Raw genomic sequence first — 15,711 nt, forward strand, 5'->3', positions numbered from 1 at the left:
CATAGATATGTTGATTTGTATCATGTTTTAGATTCTACATGTGAATGATATAGTATGGTATTTATATTTCTCTTTTTGAGTTACTTCATTTAGTATGATAATCTCTAGGTCCATCCATGTTGCTGCAAATAGCATTATTTCATTATTTTTGATGGCATCAGAAGAGGAATGTAAATAAAAAATCCCTTTTAAAATCACATCAAAAAATAAAATAAAATACTTAGGAATAAACCTCACCAAGGAGGTGAAAGACATGTATGCTGAGAACTACAAAACATTAATGAAGAAAACTAAAGATAGTTCAAAGAAATGGAAAGATATCCCACGCTCTTGGATTGGAAGATTTAATATTGTTAAAATGACAATACCACCCAAAGCAATATATAGATTTAATGTAATCCCTATCAGATTACCCATGACAATTTTCACAGAACTAGAACAAATAATTCCCAAAGTTATATGAATAGCAAAAGCAATCCTGATGAAAAGGAACAAAACAAGAAGCATTACTTCAGAAAATACTGCAAAGCTACAATAATCAAAACAGTGTATTATTGATGAAGGAATTCTGCTCAGCCCTCTCACAAAATGTCTCCTGCTGGGATTCATTCTGAGAGAAGCATCCACTCTTCATGGAGTGGAGAAAGAAGACCAGTAGGTTTCAACTCTTATTCTAGATTCGGTGCAAAGACCTTGAGGTTATTCTTTCATTTAAGGGCATCAGTTCCCACTCTCCAGTGTCTATGTTTCATCTGATTCTTCAGAAACCATTGCCCCTTGACCTTCTACTCATGATAAAGGGAGGATGATGCTACCTCCTCTGACCACTTCTCTTTAAAGTTAGCTGTATTTGTGAGGATGCATAGAACTTTATTTTAGTACTGTATCTGTAAAGAGAGGTTGGAATGGGAATTATCCTAAGACTTGCCATAAACTCTTTCACTCTTAAACTCTCATTCACTTAGCAGGAAGTACACCCTTTTCATTGGTTGACATTAGCAAATGAACTTTTGTTGGAATTTTGTTTTTGAGATTAAGTTCCCCTTTACTGTTATTATCCTAGTATTAGAAAATGTTTTAAGTTGTAAATTATTATGACTCCAACAATCACTTATTTTTGCTTTTTTGCTCCTGAAATACACTATTTCCATTTTATACTTACAAGTTAAATATTATGTGACCCTATAAAAGCTTTTGAAGTCTGTCTTTAAATCTTGTTGCAGATTTAATTTTTTAAATTATCGATGCCACTCAGTACTAGGTGTATGGTGGATATTTTGCCCATTTGTCAAGAAAAAATGAGCTATTACCCTATTCTCATTTGTTATGAGATCAGGTCTTCCACAGAACTCAAGTAGAAAAATTATAATTATTTTCTAAACTAAGTTGAAAACAATTCTATACAAGTGTTTTTTTATCTCTTGTTTGGGAAAATAACAAATTATTATAAATTTTTAATGGTCTTCAATCCATTTAATAAATAAATATTTTACTAAGAAGGGCAAAATTTAACTCTGTTTAAAGTGTTTAGTATTATTTTAAGTAACACCTTAGATTTAAGTCAAATTCATGACAACCCACTAAACACTATAAAAGTTTCCTGTAACCAAAAAAATTCTAGGGGAAAAAAAGTGATCAATTTTAGTACAGAAGTACCTGTTGGACTTACCAGTAGACAACTAGTTCCAATGACATTTGGAGAAGGCAACAGCACCCCACTCCAGTACTCTCGCCTGGAAAATCCCATGGATGGAGGAGCCTGGTGGGCTACAGTCCATGGGGTTGCAAAGAGTCAGATATGACTGAGCAACGTCCCTTTTCCTTCCAATGACATCACAGAGAGATGTAAATAAAATATCATTTATATGAAATAACCTAGTTTCTGATATAACTAAATGTCTGTTTAATAATAATAGTAAGCAATAGACAAATTTTGAGGCGCAATCCCCTCTAAACTTTAGAAAATAAGATATATTCCTGGTTTTTTACATTTAACCTGTGCTAGAGTCAGACATGACTGAGCAACTTCACTTTCACTTTTCACTTTCATGCATTGGAGAAGGAAATGGCAACCCACTCCAGACTTCTTGCCTGGAGAATCCCAGGGACAGTGGAGCCTGGTGGGCTGCATCTATGGGGTTGCACAGAGTCAGACACAACTGAAGCGACTTAGCAGCAGCAGCAGAAATAAAATTAATATATCCTAATGGAGATGCTATTTTTTTTTTAATGATAGTATGTATGGTAGGGTTTATCTTCCAAATTTCCAGACTGGCAGTCTTAATTTCAGAATATTCAGAGATCAACAAGTACGTGTCATATATATCTGGAAAAAAATATATATTACAAGGAAAGCAGGAAGTACATGAATAATTCATTGGCCATATTTGATATGCCTTGCTTTCTTTCCTAAAGCTGTGATCTGAAAACATGATTTGCCAGCATTTCAGCAGAAGCTCTATGGGGTCGCACAGAGTCGGACACAACTGAAGTGACTTAGCAGCAGCAGCAGCAGCAGAAGCAGGAGGGAGGGAGCTGGTATTGCTTCCAGCTTAGCTCCTGGAATCCCTGGAGACTGAGAGGCTACTGGACTTGACCACCTTGAGAAGAAACTTACCAGAAACAAAAAGCATAAGATAAAGAGATGTATATTGACCAATTCTATAGTCAATATCTTTAGAACTCTTCTGAAACACTTGATCATTCACCCAATGAGTTTTGGCTGACATCATATATCTGGGTGGTTTAATGTATGTGATTTGCTAAATCAAATTCTTCATCTATTGCATAACGTGTATCTACTTTGACAATATATTGTGTCATCATCATGGAATAAAGGCAAACAAACTGCTGTAACAAGACATTTGTCTTGCTGCAGTCAACTGGCATGGCAATAAATCTGAATGACTTGTATCTAAACTGTCTTTCATCCAAATCTGCTTCAACACTTTGTAATGATTACATTTGTGGAGAGTTTTTCATCTTAATTTTTGCAGCTGGAGATTGAGTAGGGAAGTGAGAACGTGTCATGACTGACTAATTACTCAATATCACACACAGATGTATAAAAACTTTTGGGGAAAATTAGGAGGTTCATATTTGGTTTCTCTTCCTGGGAGAAGGCAACTATTGTGCATGCATTTGCATTTTCTTTTAAAATTAGCCTGTGAATAAACAAAATCTATGTTCTTTTCTCTATAAAGTAAGCTTCATTTTTACTCTTGAATTCTATCAAAGACTTGCCATATGTCTGAGTCTTTGCAGCCCAATGTCTGTTTCAGAAAATCTAGACCAGGCGTGCTCAGCCAAATCCTGGAATCAAAACAGATCATGAAGCCCTCTACATCCATCCAACTATTGCTATTTCTTTTTTTTTATATAACCATTTTAGTATTGAAGTATAGTTGATAACAATGTTGTATTAGTTTCAGGTGACAGCATAATGATTCATGTGTGTGTGTGTGTATGTGTATACAAATCTATTCTTTTTCAGATTCTTTACCATCATAGGTTATTACAGGATACTGAATACAGTTCCCACTGCTACATAGTATGCCCCTGTTGTTTATCCATTTTATATATAGTAGTGTGTATATCTGCTAACCCAAAACTCCTAATATATCTCTCCTCCTCCCATCCCCTTCAATAACCTTAAGTTTGTTTTCTTTGTGAGTCTATTTCTGCTTTTTAAATAAGTTTCTTTGTATCAGTTTTTTTTTTTTTAGATTCCATATATAAATGATATCATATGACGTTTGTCTTTCTCTGACTTACTTCACTTAGTATGATCATCTTCAGGTCCATCCATGTTGCCACAAATGGTGGTATTCCATTCCTTTTTATGGCTTAGTAGTATTCCACTGTATAATATGTACCACATCTTCTTTACCCATTCACCTGTCAATGGATACTTTGGGTGCTTCCATGTCTTGGCTATGGTAAATAGTGTTGCCATTGACATTGGGGTGCATGTATCCTTTTGAATTAAGAGTTTTCTTCAGATGTATGCCCGGGAGTGGGATTGTAGGATCATACAGTAGCTCCTTTAAGTACTTTCCATACTGCCCTCTATAGCTACTCTATCAATTCCCACCAACAGTGTAGGAGGGCTCCCTTTTCTCCGCATCCTCTCCAGCATTTATAGTTTGTAGACATTTTCATGATAGCCATTCTGACCAGTGTGAGGTGACACCTCATTGAAGACAATTGCCATTTCTATCAGACGTGGTAAAGGATGTATCAAGTCTTCAATGTACCCACTTACCTGGCAGTTACAGCTGATACCCTCTGGATTCAGAGAGCCTGAGATGCGTTCATGAGGAATGACTTGAACCTTCCAGTCCAATGCTTTTCCTCCTCAAGGTTCATAAGCAGATGTCAGTTACCCCAAAGAATTAAATTTATCAGTAGCCTCAATAACCACCTGAAGTTCTCACATCCAATTCTTGTTCAATGACTTTTGAATAAATAAATTGAAAAGCCAACATTCAAATTACTTTAAAAGCTTTCGTAGTTCCAGTTGGTCTGTGAGACCATTCATAGCTATTTTACTAGGTGTAAACGTGGTTAAGTCCTTGGATAGAGCCCTGATATAAGTATAGATGCAAATTCCTGATATTTCTCAGAAACCAACCCTCCCCCAAATCCACTTGATTTCCTTTTTGTTTGCATAACAAATGGACTATAAAACTGGTTCCTAGAATGAAGAGCTATATATAATTACTTCAGTTTATGAATGTAAATGATCATTCAGTTAAAGATGATATTCGAAGTCAAGTCTTCAATACAATAACCAGTGTTAAAACATCACCTGAGTATTATATAAACTTCTCCCTCTTTTCTTCATATGATGGATCTGTGAGTAGTTTAAACTAGATGATCTCTGAGATTTCTCCATGCTCTTACACTGAAAAGTTTCTTTGAAAACATTCCTTTGGACAGTTCAAAAAACGAATCTATTTCCCTATAATTTCCTCTTGTCAGTTCAGGTTTTGACCTTTGTAATCATGAAGACTCTCTTCTTCAAATAATGGAAGACAACTTACCCATTTCTTTCCCATGAATTCCCTTTTGCAAGTGAAGCTTCAATTCAGTTCAGTCTCTCAGTCGTGTCTGACTCTTTGCAACTCCATAGAAAGCAGCATGCCAGGCCTCCCTGTCCATCATCAAATATCAGAGTTTACTCAGACTAATGTCCATTGAGTTGGTGATGTAATCCAACCATCTCATCTTCTGTCATCCCCTTCTCCTCCTGCCTTCAATTTTTCCCAGCATCAGGGTCTTTTCAAATGAGTCAGTTCTTCGTATCAGATGGCCAAAGCACTGGAGTTTCAGCTTCAACATCAGTCCTTCCAATGAACATCCAAGACTGATCTCCTTTAGGAAGGACTGGTTGGATCTCCTTGCAGTCCATGGGACTCTCAAGAGTCTTCTCCAACACCACAGTTCAAAAGCATCAATTCTTTGGCTCTCGGCTTTCTTGATAGTCCAACTATCACATCCATACATGACTACTGGGAAAACTATAGCCTTGACTAGATGGACCTTTGTTGGCAAAGGAATCTCTCTGCTTTTTAATATGCTGTCTAGGTTGGTCATAACTTTTCTTGCAAGAAATATGCATCTTTTAATTTCATGGCTGCATGATGTAATTTCAATCACTGCAGTAACAATCTGGAGTGATTTTGGACCCTCCCCAAAATAAAGTTTGATACTGTTTCCATTGTTTCCCATCTATTTGCCATGAAGTGATGGGATCAGATGCCAAGATCTTAGTTTTCCGAATGTTGAGCTTTAAGCCAACTTTTTCACTCTCCACTTTCACTTTCATCAAGAGGCTCTTTAGTTCCTCTTCACTTTCTGTCATAAGGGTGGTGTCATCTGCATATCTAAGGTTATTGATATTTCTCCCAGCAATCTTGATTCCAGCTTGTGCTTCATCCAGTCCAGCGTTTCTCATGATGTACTCTGCATATAAGTTAAATAAGCAGGGTGACATTATACAGCCTTGACATACTCCTTTTCCTGTTTGGAACCAGTCTGTTCCATGTCCAGTCCTACCTCTTGTTTCCTGACTTGCATACAGATTTCTCAAGAGCCAGGTCAGATGGTCTGGTGTTCCCATCTCTTTCAGAGTTTACCACAGTTTATTGTGATCCACAAAGTCAAAGGCTTTGGCATAGTCAATAAAGGAGAAATAGATGTTTTTGTGGAACTCTCTTGACTTTTTGATTATTCAGTGGATGTTGGCAATTTGATCTCTGGTTCCTCTGCCTTTTCTAAAACCAGCTTGAGCATTTGGAAGTTCATGGTTCACATGCTGTTGAAGCCTGGCTTGTAGAATTTTGGATATTAATTTGCTAGAGTGTGAGATGGGTGCAATTGTGTGGTAGTTTGAGCATTCTTTGGCAATGCCAATGCCAAAGAAGGCCCAAGTGAATCTTACAGTGCTCATACAAACTTCAAATGTCACAGCTTCATATTATATTCTGTGCATGGACCACTTGTCTTAAAATTGCTCCCCCCACCCCTACAAATCACCAAAAGTGCTGAGATCTGAAGTTTCTTTCCCCTGGGTGTGGTGTTCCTGTTAAAGAAGCCTAGGTTTTCAATACTAGTTAATACAAAACAGCATATTAAAAAGCAGAGACATCACTTTGCTGACAAATGTCTGTATAGTCAAAGCTATGGTCTTTCCAGTAATTATGTATGGATGTGAGAGTTGGACCATAAAATGAGAGTGCCAAAGAGTTGATACTTTTGAACTGCGGTACTGGAGAAAACTCTTGAGAGTCCCTTGGACATCATGGAGATCAAATCAGTCAATCTTAAAGGGAATAAACCCTGAATATTCATTGGGAGGACTGATGCTGAAGTTGAATCTCCAATAATTTGGCCACCTGATGCAAAATGCTGACTCACTGGAAAAGACCTTGATGCTGGGAAACAGAATGCAGGAGGAGAAAGGGATGACAGAATATGAGATGGTTGCACCCCTGACTCAGTGGACATGAGTTTGAACAAACTCATAGTGAAGGACAGGAAAGTCTGATGTACTGCAGTCTTTGGGGTCACAGTCGGACAGGATTGAACAACAAGAACAATGATACAAGCGGGATTCATGCAGGAGTAAGATCAGCATCACCTGGACTTTGTTAGAAATGCAGAATTTGATCTGGGGCCCCAGAGTAGATTTACTGACTTGGGCCCTGTATTTAATAAGCCCTTCAGTGATTTGCATCCACATTAAACTCTGAGAAGCACTGACATATGAAGAAGTATTTGATAGAGATCTGCAGGTGCGGGTGTACACTGAGTTGTGGTCAACTACAACCACTAGCTATTTTACAAGTTAGAACTCTGAAGTCCTCTGCTGATGCAACCACCTTACAAAAAAAGAAATGTAGGTTAAGTTATTATATAGCATTTAAAAGTATATTGTATCAGTAAAATGATTATGTCTGTGAGTATGACACAACCACTCCATTTCTTGACACACTTTCTTCTCTTGTTTCCCAGGATGCCTTTGTTCTTGGTTCTCTTCCAGGATCTGAGCACTGCATTTCAGTCCCCTATGCTGATTTCTGTTTATTCATCTTGGTTCTTCATGCACTTTTCCTGAATCAACCCCTGCACTTCCTAACTTCAACTGCTCATAGGTTGGTCATTTCACAATCCCCACCTCCCATCCTGCTCTTCTGAGTTCAAGCTTAGGTCAAATGAACAGTTTACCTGAACGTTCTGTAGATACCACTTGGAGGGAATTTATTTTACCCAACTCCCTTTCTCATGACTCTTCCTCTTTCTGTTCCCATTATTTGGTGACCGGTATCTACCATGTTGTAACCTTGGGAGGCATCCTGAACACCTCCCTCTCTAACTCCATTAAGCCTCAATTGGCCACATAGCCCGGCCAATTTCACTGGTGAACTAGCTCATTTGGGGCCCATTCCCACTGCTTCAGCCTAGATTCCATCATCATTCAAGCTTTACTGTCAATTTCTTAATTTATCTCCTCTTGCACTTAATTCTGTCTCCACACCACCACTGCCCCTTTTCTAGCCCCCTTCTCACTAAACACAATGGACTTTTTATTTCTAAAAATGCATCTAAATAAAACACAAATACATCCCTTCCTCAGGAATCTCCTCTGTCACCTGGCGCAGTAAAGTTCCCGCAGCTTTATGGTGATGCTGGTGCAGACGGTCCACTCTGCTGGCTCGTCCATGGCTTCTGTCACCATGAATTGCTCAGCCCTGCACCTCGACAGGTGCTATTTGTTCCAAATTCAACTCCTTTCTTTTCATTTATAGCAAAATCCTGTTCATCCTTCCAGAAGTAGTACGTGTCACTTCCCCTGCCATGACTTCACAGATTTTTAATGCTTCCAAAAGTGCATGCTTCACACCTTGCTTTATCCAACAGGAGGTTGGGTGGTTCTTCTGGGGCTCTGGGGTCAATCCACCCCCACTAACATGACCTTAGGCAATTTATTAATAATTTTGATTTCCCCCTTGGCTCCCGCGTGATGCAGAGATCAGAGGACCACTGCCGGGAACTAGATGGCACAAGTGAGGTGTGCTATGACGTGGCTGCTACAAGATGGGTGTGGAGTAATGGTTTGTCCTCTGGATACCAGTGATCATCATGGGTGCCTTCCTCTCCCCTTAGCAGATTGGGGCCAAGCTCAAGGATACACAGGTCTCACTCAACATATATTATTTGTGGCCAATACTGATCTCGTATAAGAGGCCCTCAGTAAATCTTATGTTGAGATCCCGCAATATTACATTTTACCCCAGTGTTCACTAGTAAGCTACATGAGGAAACCATTCTCAAGCCCATAGACAACACAGCCATCCTTAACACAGTCCAGTCACATGCTCCTTTTGACCTTTTTTTACCCAAATACTCTCCTTTTTGCTTCTTCACTGTGATCATTTTTGTCATAGTCATAAAATTGTGTTTCCCAATCCTTTACTATTTCTATTTTTTAAATTGGAATATAATTGCTTTACAATGCTGTATTAATTTCTTAGGTTTACATATATCCCTTCCCTTTTGAGCCTCCCTTACCCCACCACAGCCCACCCCTCTCGGTCTCCACAGAGCAACAGGCTGAACTCCCTGTGTTACAAAGCAGCTAACATCAGCTATCAATTTCACACATGATAGTGTATATATGTTAATGCTACTTTCTCCACTCGCCTTACCCTTTCCTTCCCTTGTTGTGTCCACACATCTGTTCTCTATGTTTCTATTTCTGCCCTGCAAATAGTTTCATCAGCACCATTTTCTAGATTTTATGTAAATGAATTGATATAAGACATTTGTTTTTCTCTTTTAGACTTGTGTCACTCTGTATAACAGGTTCTAGGTTGATCTGCTTCACTACAGCTAACTCAAATTCGTTTCTTTTTATGGTCAAGTAATATTCCATTGTATAATTGTTACCACATATTTTTTATCCATTCATCTGTCCATGGACATCTAGATTGTTTCTTTGCCCTGGCTATTGTAAACAATGTTACAATGAATATTGGGGTACCTGTGTCTTTTTGAATTGTTTTCTCAGGTTATATGCCCAGTAGTGGGATTGCTGGGTCATATGGTAGTTTTATTCCTAATCCCTTACTATTTCAATCCCTATTTTGTTAATTGGACAGATTCTGTGTATTTATATACAGGTATTCTAGTCAAAAAGTCACTCTGTCTTGCATTCCCCTGTACTTTCTCCACTGACACTCTTTCTAAGGCACACTTGTACTTTTACCTGTACTTTTCAAAGGATTCTATTCAATCTTCTGCTGTCTCAAGTTGCAAGCTGTTTAACAGCATTGCCAAATCAGCTGCCCTTCCAGTCCTTGTGAAAGATGTATATCCTGATGTGCTTTGAGATAGATCTCCTCAGAATTGTAAAGGTAAAAAAATGAAAGATTCAATTTTTGTTATGAAGAATCCATGAAGAATTTTTCCATTACATTTCTTCATCTTGTATCTCAACAGATTAATTTCAGAAGTTATTGTTTCTTGATAATGTGATATTGGAAAGTCCCTGTTTCCCAGGAATGCTTGAATCTAAGAATCACTTTATTATATCTTTCTGTAAAAACAAGTGACTTAGATATGCATCTCTGAAATAGCAATGTAAATCAGTGAGAAAATAAGATTCAGTAACAGAATTTTCTCAGAAAATCAGCATAGTTCTCAATTGGAAAGAGTCCCTATTCCAAGCCTGTACTACAGAAATCTATTTATACATTTTAGCGCTTAGAGCAAAAGCACTTAAAATTCCCTGTGAACTTCATGAAGTTGACCTAGAGAGTCTGTAAACACACATACATTGTCAGAGGACTTGATCCAAAAAAGGTTAGGAATCAGTGACATGACACAGGAAACTGGAAGATGATGTGATCATGATCTTTAATTTCTAAGTTTCTGCAGAAGAGTGATGGGACTAAGCCTGAATCTGTGAGTAAAGCATGTGGTAAACTCGATCTGTTGGAAAAGGCCACACAGAGGGAGGTGGGATGTTTAACTTAGAGATCATCTCTTTTATCATCACTGCAGATGTTAACTTGTATTTAGTGCCAGTGAAAACTGTCCTACACATCAGAGCCTGTGGGAAACAGGCTCTCAGCCTGACTACACTTAACATTTAAAATTCAAGGATGCTTCAGTGCAAGGTGAATTTGACTTACGGATTAAGTCACCAGATGTATGTCACTGATAATTACTAAGAAAGAAAACAGAACCTTCTTGGGTGAAATTATGGGAGAGATGACAGAAAAGACATTGAACGCTTAAGCACATTAATCTCTAGGTGGATTTTGGACTCACCTCTAGCAGAGCAATCACCTAATGCTCACATGGAGGTTCTCCCCTCGCAGCCTCCAAAAACATAAGAAAGTAACCTTCACCATGTGCTCAGAGAATAACCATATGGCCCAAGCAACATAGCCCTGATTTACAATAAGATAGCATAGGAAAAGAATTCCTATATGGAAGTCAAACTCAATTGGGTTCTCACTTTAAAAAAAATTATTTTTATTGGATTATAAAAGCTTTACAATGTTGTATTGGTTACTGCCATACAAGAGCATTAATCAGACATAAGTATACATATATCCCCTCATTTTTGGACCTCTCAACCCCCACCCACCCCTCTAGTTCATCACAGAGCGCTGAGCTGAGTTCCCTATGTTATGCAGTCACCTCTAAGTAAGTTGTGTCCTTGATGTGATGTTTTCCAAGTTAGATTTGGTTTCCTATTTGTTTTGAAAATTACACACACATCCTTCAAAACCTTTAATCATAAAACTGACCAAAAAATTGCATGCGATGTTCCATTTTTCAATATATGAAGCAAATGTGAGAACAGCAAGAAGAGTCTCCCTTGATAAAACCTATCACTTTTGCAAATTTCAGAAGTGTTGACTAGATTTTCTTAACAAAATATTTTTTTAATGTTAACTTTGAGTGTAATTCTTTTCCATTACCTCATAAATTTGCTCTCATAATGTTGATACATTTCTACCTAATTTTGCTTGTATTAATAATACTGTATGATGAATGTTTTCTCCATGCCATTAAAGTTTCATAGTTTAATGGAATGATTTCACTACATTCCAGTGCAGAGATATACCAAAATTTAGTTATATCTTCTGTCAAAATTTTAATTATAACATTTTGCTGTTAGGTGAACACTTTAAGTCTACTGATGAACTTATTCCTAAGATAAATATGAAGGTAATTAGATTTTAAGTCCATTATAAATAAATTATAGCAAAACCATGTGTGTGATTTATTGGTAATAATAATGATGAAACTAATGTTTTTTCTGGGGGAAAGTATGTTTTACTGTTTTATCAGCTCAAGCTATTCACAGGCCAAACCCTTTTTTCTATGGCTTTAATTGTGCACAATATCAAGGAAGCAAAAATTAAAGTTGTTTGATCTCTTTGGGGGATCTTTATTGCACAAATATTCCATCTATATTGGAAGTGAATTTTTAAGTAAATTTTTAATAAATGCATAATCCACATGTTTCTTGTGTGCAGAGTGTTAACCCTGACATAAGATTTCCTCTTTTGGTCTCTTAGAAAATGTTTTACTTCAAGTATGGAACCCATGAGGCTTCAGGTTTATTTTGCTGTCTTCTGTTTAGTTGATGATTTTGATTATCATACTTTTTAGGGTTAAGATAATCTTTTAGGGTTCACATCTTCATTTTTTCTAAATCGAAGTATAGTTGATGTATAATGTTGCATTACTTTCAGGTGTACAGCAAAGTGGCCCATATGCATATATATGGAAAGGAAATGGTAAGCCACTCCAGTATTCCTGCCTGGAGAATCCAATGGACAGAGGAACCTGGTGGGGCTACAGTCCATGGGGTTGCAAAGGGTCAGACATGACTGACATGACTTAGCATGCACGCATACACATATATGCATTCTCTTTGAGATTCTTTTCCCTTATAGGCCATTACAAAACACTGAGCAGATTTCCTTGTGATGTACAGTAGGTCCTTGTTGGTTCCCTATTTCTTATATACCTGTTAATCCCAATCTCCCAATTTATCCCTCTCCCTTTCTTTCCTTCAGTAAGCCTAAGTTTGTTTTGTATGTTTGTGGCTTTATTTCTGCTTGTACATAAGTTTGTTTATATCATTTTATTCTTATTTTAATAAAAATCAGGTTGATTAAACTATCTGGTATACAGCCTTTTCATGGCTTTGTAGTTAGATGGGCTTCCTGGTGGCTCAGTGGTAAAGAATTTGCCTTCAATTTAGGAAACGAAGGAGACGTGGGTTTGATCCCTGGGTCAGGAAGATCCCCTGGAGAAGGGCGTGGCAACCCATTCCAGTATTCCTGCCTTGAGAATCCCCATGGACAGAAAAGCCCATTGGACTAAGTCCATGCGATCGCAAAGAGTTGGACATGACTGTGACTGAACCGAATTTAACACTCAATCACGCATAGTTAGATACCTGCCAGTAGTACAAAAGTAAAGCCACCTGTATTTTCCTTAACGGTTATTGAAGACATTTCCTTCTGTGTCATATAAGAAATTAATTTTGTATCTGTGTAGCTTTTGTAGCAAAGGATAGGATAGACCTTATCTAGCTAATAATACTGAAGACCCACAACTTAAACTCAAAAGTTCTATCATAGATTAACAGAGAAAAATTGTAAACCTCAAAGAGAAGGAGGAAAAAGAGGGTTTCAACCACAGTGAAAAACAGGCACTGGCTGTGAAAAACTCCTTCACAAATCTTGGCAACTTTACACTCACACATTGTTGTGTTGCTCATGCCAAGGAAATCTCAGTATTTTGCAGGAGCAGCAGTAAGAAATAAAAACTGCATCATGACTTTGTGGATTTGTTCACATTCCACTTAGAGAACCTGACCAGACACACACATGTGTGCACACTCACATATGTACCCTGCTTGCACATACATGAACATGGTAGCAAAATATACATATTGTGAAGCTTAGAAAGAAGAGATCAATGTAGAATATTGTTTTCTAAAGGACTCATTGGAAAAGACTCTGATGCTGGGAGGGATTGGGGGCAGGAGGAGAAGGGGACGACAGAGGATGAGATGGCTGGATGGCATCACTGACTCAATGGACATGAGTTTGAGTGAACTCCGGGAGTTGGTGATGGACAGGGAGGCCTGGCATGCTGCGATTCATAGGGTCACAAAGAGTTGGACACGACTGAGTGACTGAACTGAACTGAACTGAAAGGTGCTAAATGTTTCTTGGAACTGTGTCTGACCCATAATGAATACTCAATGAATATGTGTCATTGAATAAATAATCAAATAAGTAAATTAAAATAGCATAAATCAAGAATATTATAAATAAGACTTTAAATGTTTAAATGCCCAATGTAAATAAATGTAAAGCTCCAAAATATTCATCTTTTAAAAAAGGATGAAACTTCTGGAGCTGATGAATATGTCTATTACTTTAATTGTAGGGATCATTTCATGGGTGTATACATACCTTCAATCCCATCAAATTTCATACATTAAATCTTTGCAGTTTTCTTTCTCGGTATTATTTTTACTTCATAAAAAGCTGTAAACAAAATAAAAAATGTCAATACACACAGTAATTAAATTGAATGCCATAAAATATTCACTTTTTATCCTTCCTTGACAAAACATTCTCAATTCTGTGTTTTAGCTTAAGCAACTCAATTTTGTCCTGCATCAAATGCACAGACTGGATCATGTGTTTGAAATACATTTTGCATCCAAGGTTTATCTATTTGACATTTTTCCCATTGTCGTCTCTCACAAGATCTCAAATTCTTCCCTATAATATGTTTATGCTTCAGTCGTGTCCAACTCTGTGCGACCCTATGGACTATAGCCTGCTAGGACCTTCTGTCCATGGGATTCTCCAAACAAGAAGACTGGAGTGGGTTGCCATTTCCTCCTCCAGAGGATCTTCCCGAAGCAAGGATTGAACCCGTGTCTCTTATGTCTCCTGTATCGGCAGGCAAGTTCTTTACCACCAGTGCCACCTGGGAAGACCTAAAAGATTCTAAGACCTAAAAAGGATATTTTTCAAGTTTCGGAGCCACTTAACTTTTTTTACCCCTGATTCTCAGTGTTCTAGTGTGGGGAAGGACTCTTTCTAATTAGGAAAAACATTCACTTTTTCCCCATCATAGCAGTTCCTTATTACATGTTACCATAGGGAGTCAATTTGCTAAAACTGTATTTCTAAGAACATTTCCTCTGCTCCTTCGTACCTAAATGAGAAATAGGATTGCTTTATTTCCCTTAAGGAAAGGCTGGAAGCAAGAAAGAGCCTCTGTTAGGTGTTTTTAAGCTCAGAAATCTGCATTTCACATTCAAAGCTACCTTCTTAATGCACTTTTCAGGGAGGAGTTGTGTTCCCTGTCTTGCTCACTTCCATCCGATTTCCAAAAAAGTGACTTCCGGTGTCTGTCTGAGCATTACTATCTCTTTGTTGTGTTTTGAAAACATGCTTCCTGCAGTAACTTCTGCACCCCAAGCAGGTATTTCCAGTCACTTACTTGAAAGGCACAGACATTTCCCGTCAGGGCTTGAGGACCACAGAGAAATGTTTAGCATCAGCAACAGCAGTTACCAGCCAGGCTACCTCGGAATGGTCACTTCACCTCTTTCATCTCAGGGTCCTCCACTAGGAAGAGGAGAACAATAGCAACAATCCTTAGCTTTCCAATTCACTTAAGGATTAAAGAAGAAAACTCATGAAAAATACTTAGCTTAGTGCCTGGAATGCTGTTGTGCAGACAGTAAACATGAGCAATTATTCTTATCATGATTAGTATATAATTATATACTATCTGTATATTTATTACAATAATTATATGGTTATATAATGATAGTTGGGCTTCCCAGGTGGCACTAGTGGTAAAGAACCCACCTGCCAAGGCAGGTGTAAGAGATGAGGGTTTGATCCCTGGCTCAGGAAGATCCCTGGAGGAGCACATGGCAACCCACTCCAGTATTCTTGCCTGGAGAATCCCATGGACAGAGGAGCCTAGTGGGATACAGCCCACAGGGTCACACAGAGTCAGACATGACTGAAGCGACTTAGCATGCATGCATAATGATAGTTAGAGTATTATCATCTTGTTATTAACTAGATTCAAATCACTATCTTTATTCTGACACCTAACCCTGTCTTTTCTGAGTGT

This window comes from Oryx dammah, unplaced genomic scaffold (assembly GCF_014754425.2).
Source record: "Oryx dammah isolate SB20612 unplaced genomic scaffold, SCBI_Odam_1.1 HiC_scaffold_12, whole genome shotgun sequence".
Lineage (NCBI taxonomy): Eukaryota > Metazoa > Chordata > Mammalia > Artiodactyla > Bovidae > Oryx > Oryx dammah.